The 9,685-nt window shown below is 46.7% G+C and overlaps 2 long non-coding RNA genes across 2 annotated transcripts; one reads left to right on the top strand and one right to left on the bottom strand.

The window, feature by feature from the left end:
* Nucleotides 1-723: 723 nt before the first annotated feature.
* Nucleotides 724-6,349, bottom strand: LOC129488623 (uncharacterized). The gene is made up of 3 exons (XR_008659697.2): nt 6,262-6,349; nt 3,446-3,674; nt 724-2,022 (listed from the first exon to the last, which is right to left on the bottom strand). It is a non-coding gene; the product is annotated as an uncharacterized lncRNA (long non-coding RNA).
* LOC134737487 (uncharacterized) lies at nt 3,605-9,340 on the top strand. Its single transcript, XR_010122448.1, has 3 exons — nt 3,605-3,701; nt 6,338-6,460; nt 8,391-9,340. It is a non-coding gene; the product is annotated as an uncharacterized lncRNA (long non-coding RNA).
* The last annotated feature ends 345 nt before the right edge of the window (nt 9,341-9,685 follow it).

Here is a 9,685-nt window from a genome sequence, read left to right as displayed (position 1 = left end):
TTCCTATTCGTTCTTACTACTTGGAAATGTAACATGTTGCCTAGAGGTGGAGCACCCATCCAGTGAGCCTGTGAGGAAGGCCATATACCAAGAATAGGAGAAAGGTAGAAGGAGCCCATATCTCGACTGCCCTCGACTGCCCACACAAGAACTCCTGCTGGAAAAAGAAAGCCCTGTTTAGGTAAGCTCGTGTGTGTTTAATTTTCTGTTTTTCTGACACTGATGAACCCCAAAGAGTCTTCCCTGAACTCAATGTTTGTATACTCAGTTCCATGGCCTAATGGAATTTTAGGGTCAAAAGAGGGTTTAGAGATTACTTAGCTACAGTCATATATTGCCTTGTAGATTATTAGCATTCATGTATATGTGTCTAGTCTACATGGTTAGTATCGAGCTCTCTGAGGATGGAAATTATACATAAATTTAAATGTTTGTGTTGAAAATGTTTCTCAAAACCCTGCTAAGTGAATGAATCCACAGAACCTTTGGCAATGTTTCTGGAGAACTTATTTTTGAAAGTACACAGATTATATGAAAAATTTGGGGAGGATAGAAAGAAAAAGAAAAATCCTATGGAAAAGTTAAATTTTGAAACTCTTTCTTGAATTGTTAAAATAAAATCCTTAGCCAAATTAAATTTAACAGTTTATTTTATTTTATTTTATTTTATTTTATTTTATTTTATTTTATTTTATTTTATTTTATTTTATTTTATTTTTGAGACAGAGTTTTGTTCTTGTCACCCAGGCTGGAGTGCAGTGGCATGATCTCGGCTCACTGCAACCTCTGCCTTCCAAGTTCAAGGATTCTCCTGGCCCAGCCTCCCAATTAGCTGGGATTACAAGCATGCACCACCACGTATGGCTAATACTTTGTACTTTTAGTACAGATGGGGTTTCAGGTGGTCTCAAACTCCTGGCCTCAAGTGATCCTCCCACCTCAGCCTCCCAAAGTGCTGGGGTTACAGGCACGAGCTACAGCGCCCGGCCTAAATTTAACAGAGTTTAATTGAGCAAAGAATGATTCATAAATCAGGTAGCCTCCAGAGCCAGAGTAGGCTCAGAGAGTCCAGCACAGCCATGTGGTGGAAGATGATTTATAGACAGAACAAAGGAAAGTGACGTACAGAAGATGGAAGTGAGGTACAGAACTGGCCGGATTGGTTACAGCTCAGCATTTGCCTTATTTGAACACAGTCCAAACAGTTGACCACCATAGATTGGGCAAAACTCAGTGATTGGCACAAGAGTAGGTTACAGTCTGTCTGCACTTCCATTTAGGTTATAGCTCACGATGTACAGAGAAACCTTAGGCCAAACTTAAAATATTGGCTGGTGACATTACTTTTAATGGCAAAAACTGCAATTACTTTTGCACCAACTTTTGCACCAATATGTAAGGAGGCAGTTTTAGGCTAAAGTCGATTTAACAGATTTATTCTGAAAACTTGCTTTATCTGTTGCCACATAAAAAACAACCTCCAGGCTGGACGTGGTGGCCCACGCTTGTAATCCCAGCACTTTGGGAGGCTGAGGCGGGCGGATCACCTGGGGCCAGGAGTTCGAGACTAGCCTGACCAACATGGAGAAACCCAGTCGCTACTAAAAAATACAAAATTAACCAGGTGTGGTGGCTCATGCCTGTAATCCTAGCTACTCAGGCTGAGGCAGGAGAATCGCTTGAACCTGGGGGGACGGAGGTTGTGGTGAGCCAAGATCACTCCATTGAACTCCAGCCTAGGTAACAAGAGCGAAACTCCATCTCAAAAACAAAACAAAACAAAAACTCAACCTCAAAATGTAGCAGATTCAAACAACCATGGTTTTATTTGTTCTTGATTTTCTGGGGCTGGAATTTGGGATGATGTTTCTTCTGCTTCACGCAGGTTGGCTGGGATAATTCACTCGGCTGCATTCAGCTGGTGCCTGGGCTGGGAGGCCAAGAAGGCTTCACTCACAAGCCTGCCCATAGGTGCTCCTGCTTCTGCCAACTTCTATTGGTCAAAAAGGTTGCAGGACCTGCCTGAATTCAAGGGAAGGGGAAATAGACTCTTCTTAAGGAGAAACAGCAAAGCCACAATACAAAAGAACATGTGTGATGGCAGAGAGTGCTGTCACCATCTCTGGAGACAAATCTACCACTCTAACTTTCACTTCTTTACAAGCTGAGATTACCCTGCAAATTGGAATTTTTATATGTGAGGAAAAATTAGTATTTATAGGATCCCTACCATATGCTGAGCGCTGTGCTAACTACTTTCACGTAGAATTTCTCCTTTGCTGTGACCTATATTTTCTGTAGATCTAATCTCTGGGTTGATTTGAACCATCTGCTGATGGAAAGGCAGTAGCTCATAGCTGGTCCATCCATAAAGGAGGATGCATGACAATTCCGACAGGTGGAACCTCTGTAGCTTCCTTCCACACGCAAGAACAACCCTAAACTTGTTCTCTTTGTCCCTGGGGATCACGGGATACCGACTTGCACTCCTAAAAGAGCTCATATCACACTGTTGTTCATTTGGCCTCCCGGGGGATGGAGGCTTATCTCTTTAGCGATTCTTTTATCATTGAAAAGAAATCATTTCTATGACTCCGGGTATCCAACTAAAACTTGTACAAACAGAAGATACTGGATGGGCAGCTCCCTGGCAACTCCCTCCTATTCAACTGTAAAACGCCCTCCTCCAGCTATTCAGAAGCTACAAACTAAGGCGGTAGCCCCATGATGTCTGTACAAGAACTGATGACAGGCACACCCAGAGGCTTACAGGGTGTTTGTGCTGAACATCAGCCCTGAGGGATCTTCCTGTTTTATCCCTTTTCAAACTCTTGACTGTGCTTCAAAAGTAAAGAATAAAACAATAACCTGCCTGTGTGCCACAGGGCGACTCTACTGCAGTAAAAACAGCAGATGCAGGGATATTTCATCCACCAGAAATTAACCTGCAGTCAGAGGAGAGCTGTGACAGCAGCAAAGGTGTTGTCTCTGGAGTCAAGAGATCGTGGAAAAGGCAAGAGCGGCCCCAGATTTCTAATAGGGGCAATTTGCTTTTAAATGTTGTAGACACTTTAGGAGTAGTGTAGGGATTTCAAACGTTTATTAGGCAAATGAGGAAAGAGAGGCCCAAGTGGGCGAGGCGACTTGACCAGGGTCAGTGAGCTGGGGTGTGGCAGAGCAGCTTCTGGACCCCAAGTTTCCTCACCTCCAGCCCAGCCCTCTTTCCAAATACACCCTTCCTCCAACCCTGACTTTTCTGCCCAACTCATCTTTACCAAGTGACCCTGAAGTGGTGAAGAGGAAACTTCCACTTGGTCAGAGCATGGAGAACAAGGAGGAGGGGGAAGGGAAGGGACAAGGGCAGGGGTTTCTGAAGGGTCTTTAGGCAGCCTCAAGCTGGGAGGTGTGTGTGGTGGGCAGGGGAGGTCTCTCTAACACCTCCTACCTCTCCTGATAGCAATAGAGGAGGGAAGGAGTCATTCCTTGCCAGATCGAGGGAGGCCTGCAGCAGCCGGGACTTCAGGGACGCAGCCGTGTCTAGTGGTTGGAATCTGGTCTCCCTTCAAACTCACACAGAAAGACAAAAAAGCCTCCTTGACTGTGAGGTCCTGGTGAGGACACATCTGTGTGAACTTGAGCAACCCAGGGAAGAGGAAGTCAGTGGAAAATAGTGCCTGGAAGACAAAGAGAAGAGAATAGAGGTCAGTCGTTAGTCACAATTATTGCAAAATATCATGGTTCATCTGAAATCACCTCCTTCTTAAATGCAGGTTGGGGCATTTATGAGTGAATTCGTATGCGTGAATATTGCAAAAATAGACAGCTGAGGGCAGAATTCCCCTTGGCCTTGTCTTTGGGACTGTGCGTTAGCACAAGACAAAAGAAACAAAAGAGAGCCACCATTGGTTCGTAACTCAAAGGATAAAGGCTAGAGGGGATGGATACCTCATTCTCCATGGTGTGCTTGTTTCACACTGCATGGCTGTATCAAAACATTCACATACCCCATAAATATATATGCGCACTATGTGCCCACAAAAATTAAAAACTAAAAATAAAAAGGAGAACAACAACAAAACCCCAAAGAGAGCTACTTCCTCTGCATTAGAAATACATAGGAAACTCAGTGTCAAGAGAGTGAGGAGAGGGAAAGCGGAGGAGGAAAGAACAGGAAGGAGATCCCGAGACACACACTCAAGCTCTAGGGTTAGCTGAAGGGCTTTTTAACTAAAGGAAGATCTGACATTAAGACGCCAGGAATGCTGGCACAGACCCCCTTCTGGCTCCTAAATATTCAGTAGGAACTGTGCTGCCCCCACCAGCCTCGAGGATTTTTTTAAAGGGTACGTTAGGTGGGGTGGACAGAAGGGAAAGAGGGAGAGTCTCACTCTGGCTAAACTTGGTGAGAGGGAGAGAGGGTCTGCTGGACGGTAAGACGCTTCTTCAACTGGATTGATTCAATGGACGCAGGGCTTGGCTTGGGAGCTCCTAGGAATGACCCATCATTTGAGGAGCTCACTCGTTGGGGAAGGAAGTTCAAGTCAATGTCATCTCCATCCTAAGAGCTGAGGAACCCCAAATGATGTATTGTTTTATAGATTGATATAGTTCATTTAGTAATGATAGTTCTAGAACTTTCTACCCATCTTTTGGTGGTCCTGAGGTCCAGGGCTGTGCTTACGGAGACCTTAGCCTGGACAAGTCTTGGCTGGATAGACACTCCTTGCACCAAGAGGCAGGAATTCTATATTAATTCTGTTCTAAACAGCCTTGTGCCTGGAGTGCCTTTGTAACCACCCAACAGGTTCTTCCTGCCTGCTGTACAGAGAAAATCTATTCACTGAGATTGGTACAGATCCCATGAGTGGAGGAACACCAGGGTTCTTCATCTCACGTTGAATTAGATAAAATGACATGGACACACGTGGAGTGGTTTTAAGGAGCAAAGTTTAATAGGCACGAATGAAGGAAGAAGCTCCCCATACAGAGAGAGAGGGAGGGGGGCTCCAAAGCCAAGAGAGGAAACCCTGTGTGCAGCGGAAATGTGTCTGCTTACGTGAGGAAGCTGGAGGAGGTGGTGCCTGATTTGCATAGGGCTCAGGGGATTGGTTTGACCAGGTATGTCACTCACGTAGCCCGTGAAAAAACTGGTCCTCCTGCTCTAGCCTTTTAATATGCAAATACAGGGTGCCATGATGTTCTACACATGTGGGCATAAAAGGGGGCAGCCATGCTGTCAGGCACATGTGGGGGCAAGGGCAAGAAGAAGAGGGGGGGAATCTCCATGTTTGGGGGAACCCAGTTTCTAATGGCCTGCATTTGCATATCAAAGGTTGCCAGCCCAGCTCTAAGACAAGGGGCTTTCCTGCCAGACAAGAAAACATTTCTGGAACTGCTTTAAAAGAAACAAAAACTTTCCAAAGACCCCTTTTCCTCTCTATCTGCCTAAAATAATTTCTTAATAAATCCTATAACAAGATCACAGCATTGCAGTAAAGAAAGACTTTAATCGATGTGAGGCTAGCCTGGCCACCCCACGTGGGAGATGGAGTTATTACTCAAATCGGTCTCCATGAAGGCTTGGAGGCTAGGGATTTTTCAAAGATAGTTTGGTGGGCAGGGGGCTGGAGTAGGGGGCAGGCTGATTAGTTGGGTTGGAGATGAAGTCATAGGGAATAGAAGCTGTTCTCTTGTGCTGAGTCAGTTCCTGGGTGAGGGCCACAGGATTGGTTGGCAGGTCCAGGTGGGGGCCATCAGGGTGTCAGAAATGCAAAAACCTAAAAAGACATCTCAAAAGGCCAATCATAGGTTCTGCAATGGTGATGTTATCTGCAAGAGTAATTGGGGAAGTTGCAAGCCTTATGACCTTCGGAATAATGGCTGGTAATTATTTAAAATTCAAGCCCTTTTCATCCTCCTAACTTGGTGGCCTTTCATTAGTTTTACAAGAACTGATGAGACCTAGAACTAATGAAACCAAGAACCCTAACCCTAAGTTGAGTTTAGGGGAAGGGCTATGACTATTTAAACTAGAAACCAAATTTCTCCCAAATTAGTTTGGCTCACGCCCAAGAATGAGCAAAGACAGCCAGCCGGTGAGGCTAGAGGCAAGATGGAGTGAGGCATGTCAGATTTCTCTCACTGGCATAATTTTGCAAAGGTGGTTTCACCTTCCCCACTCCCAGCATTCTCTCACTGTCTCTCCCCTCCCTCCCCACAGACCCTTATGTAATTTGTGTTGTAAAGTTTCCGAAATCCTACCATCAGCTGAAGAATGACAAGGTTCATGCATTTGGAAAGGAGAGCTTTATTTCTCATAAAGGGTTGTATCCTGCAGGGTGGCCATTCTGATAGCCTGGGAAGCAGAGCCTCCTGCCAGAAGCTGGAAACAGGCACTTCGAGGGTGGAGAAAATAAGACAGGAATTTACGCTGAAGCAGGTGGCCAAATATACATATTCAGTAAGTATAAGGGGAGTCATGAATATTTATGAAATATTTATCCCCTGGCTGCCCCTTGCTGAAAAGACTGGGAGAGTGATCATTTAGCTCTTTCAGTCTCCTCTTGGAGTCAAGAAAGAGAGAAGTGATTTAGGAATGGACATTAGGTTTGCCAAACCAGAGTCCACTATCCCTTCCCAGATCAATCCCAAGGCACTGTGGCCATATGGCCAACATCAGAAAGAAACAGACACAGATTCAAATGCATACATGCACAGGCTCACACACATGTGACAACACAACCTCTCAACCATGAAGCAAGTTTAGAAGAAAAAGGGTTCTTTTCCTTTACCACCCTCAGCTTGCTTTCTGATTTGGGAAAAAGCCACAACCTCTCAACTCTGAGGTTTTTCCAGCCTGTTACCCAAATAGAAAAGAATAATGCTATGAAGATAAAGCCGCTGGACGTGGCAAGGTGGGCACCAGGGGCCAAACCTATGATCTTCTATTGATTCGGAAACAAACCTCAGAGTGCGGCATGAAGAATAATCATGGTAATGAAATAATAGCTGTGTTGTAAGAATGCAAAGTTGGATACTAACATTTCTGAGATCATGAAGAAGAGGAATGGGAAGTTCATGACATCTGTGACGTTAGTGACTAAGGCTGTATGGTAAGGAAAGACCTTGGGGATTTCAGTGAAATTCTGAACTCAAAGAGCATGATGAATGTGGGGTGGGGCTGTGTGAGGCAGACAGCAGAGAAACCTGAGAGCAGATGCGGCTGGGAGGAGGAGCTGCCCCCGGTCAGGAGGAGGGAGGGGCCGGCTCGGGGAATTCTGTGGGCAGAGTCCGGGCATCTGCTGGTTACAGTCGTGATGGATATGCCGTGACCTTCGTACCAGGAGGGGCTGAGCTGGGTCAGTGCACAGGCAGCGGCTTCCTCAGTGATCCCAGAACTTGGAAGAAAGGCAGTGGTCTCCAGGGGAGGTTGGTGGTGAAGCCAAACTAGGAGAAGTGCTGGGAGAGCGAGAAAAGCCAGGTCTCTCCAAAGATACAGCACCCCCAATGCACAGAGATGTTGCCCCCAAAGACCATTGTCCTGCTGTGAAATGCCTGGCACCCTCCAGGGCTGCTGGCTGAGTGCTGAGGGAAGCATTCCAAGGAAGGGAAATGTCAAGAAAAGAGGATCTGGGGGGAGCCTCCATTGTCCTTTGGCAAATGGCCCATCCTTTGGGGGACAAAGGGATGAAATAAGGGAAGCAGCAACAGGTCAGGCCCGCAGTCTCCTGCTTGGCTCACCCTGAGCCAGCCTTGGTGATAAGAAGGCAGAGGTGACAATGGTGTCTGATGCATCTGACCCCACAGACATGCAGTCGAGGCGGTCCCGAGGCCCCTCAAGGCACCATCACGTGGAGTTGGGAAAGAAAACGGGCAGGAGGCAGATGTTTTCGACTCAGGCCTGGCTTTTGTCAGCCTCGGTGTGAGCCCATCCTGGGCTGGTGGGCTGGCAACAAATAAACCGGGTTTTGAGGCAAGAGCTAACTCCAGGACCTCAATGTTGGAACACAAAAAACCCCTTCCTAGCTGGTAACGCTCAGCCCTCATTTCCTGCCACCACACACATTCTGCCCCGAGAAACTCACATTATAGGAAAGAATGCTTTCAGCAGTATCGGGGAGGGGAGGGGCAGCGGATCGGCTGAAATGTGAGCATGAGTTGAAATCACAGGTGCAGGGTTTGTGCCCCTTCCTCCTGGGAATGCCTCTGTCCCTGGACTCAGCCCCCTGCCCTGGCTCCTGGTTGCTCGGGGCTCCGTCCAGAATCTAACACATAATAATGGGCTCTTCTAAATGGCCTTATCCATATGTTTATTTTACAAGATACTTTCTGAGCAAAACTTAGCTGTACAGCTTTTATATCAAGTTGACCTCCTCCACTTCTCACTCGAGGGCACCGAAGTGAAGTAACTGCGTGGTGACTGATGCAAGACGCTGCTCAGACGCGGGCTGCTTCCTCAAGGAATAGTCCATGCGGGGAGAGAGGAGATTTTGTTACATCTGCCCAAATGAAAACGTTCATCGTCACCCAATTCTGGGCCTCTTCTGCCAGATGTGCTGATCTGTCTCCCACATTATCCATCTGCTTAGCTGATGGCAGCCCACGCTCACTCCAGAGCACAGAGCTTTGTGTCCTAAATGATGGGGAGCAGGCGTGGAGGTGAGCAGGTCCATCATCAAACACACCGCCACACTTCCAGTCCTGTGATAGTCAGCCCCGGGGCTTGGTAGATAAAAGGTTTGTAAGTGTAAGAACTTTTAGCAGCAACAACAACAAAACGAGGAAAAAGTTGTAAATAGAAAACGGAGTTCTGATCGGAGCAGGCAGCCAGGAGCTGCAGCCTCCCAGATTAGATCCTATGAGCAGCTGCCCCGGGGTTTGGAAGTCAGTCTCCCCTTCCAGAAAGAGACTGTAGGAACATACATGTGGAAACTCTCCTTTTGCTAACTCAGGTTTGAATTTTAAGTCAGCAGGGTGTAAAGGTGATGGTATACTTTTGTGAGATTTCAGAACCTGGTGGGTAATCGGAGATGCTGATTGATCTTTCTTCTAAGTGCCAAATGACCTGCTGGGAGTGTGTGCTGGTCAGTCTGATGAGCACCGACGTGGGCAGACCTGTCCAGGACGGGTTTGCTCTCAGCCTAGAATGACTGCTCCAGCCCTAGCCTTTGCATCCTACTCAGTCCTGCGCCAGGTGCTGGGAATACACAGAAAAGTAAGAAAAAGTTTCTGTCTTCCAGAAGCTCAGTTTGGAGGAGTGCTTTGCAATCTTTTATGCACACTGGAATCCCCTGGGGATCTTGTTCAAATGCAGAATCTGATTCCTGAGGCCTCTTAGGTCTGAGATCGTGAATTTTGAACAAGCTCCCAGGTGATGCTGATGATGCTAGTCCGTGGACCACAATTTGAGTAGCCAAGGTTAGAGCAATGGTTCTGAAGGGTGGTCCCCAAGAAGCAGCTGCAGCCAAGAGCTCCATATTAGAAATACAAATTCTCAGGCGTCTCCCAAGACCTATAAAATCAGAATCTCTGGGAGTGTGGCCCACCAATCTGTGCTTTAATCACCCCTTTGGTGATTCAGATGTGCGAGCTCACCACCTGGTTTCAGTAGTGATTAGCTTAGTTGGACTAAAAAAGGGAGGTGGCCTGAACTAGTATCTGAGCTGGCTCTTAAGGATACATAGGA

This window comes from Symphalangus syndactylus, chromosome 8 (genome assembly GCF_028878055.3).
Source record: "Symphalangus syndactylus isolate Jambi chromosome 8, NHGRI_mSymSyn1-v2.1_pri, whole genome shotgun sequence".
In the NCBI taxonomy this organism is placed as follows: Eukaryota; Metazoa; Chordata; class Mammalia; order Primates; family Hylobatidae; genus Symphalangus; species Symphalangus syndactylus.
The sequence above is the reverse complement of the archived record's forward strand: the minus strand, read 5'-3'. Positions and strand labels throughout refer to the sequence as shown.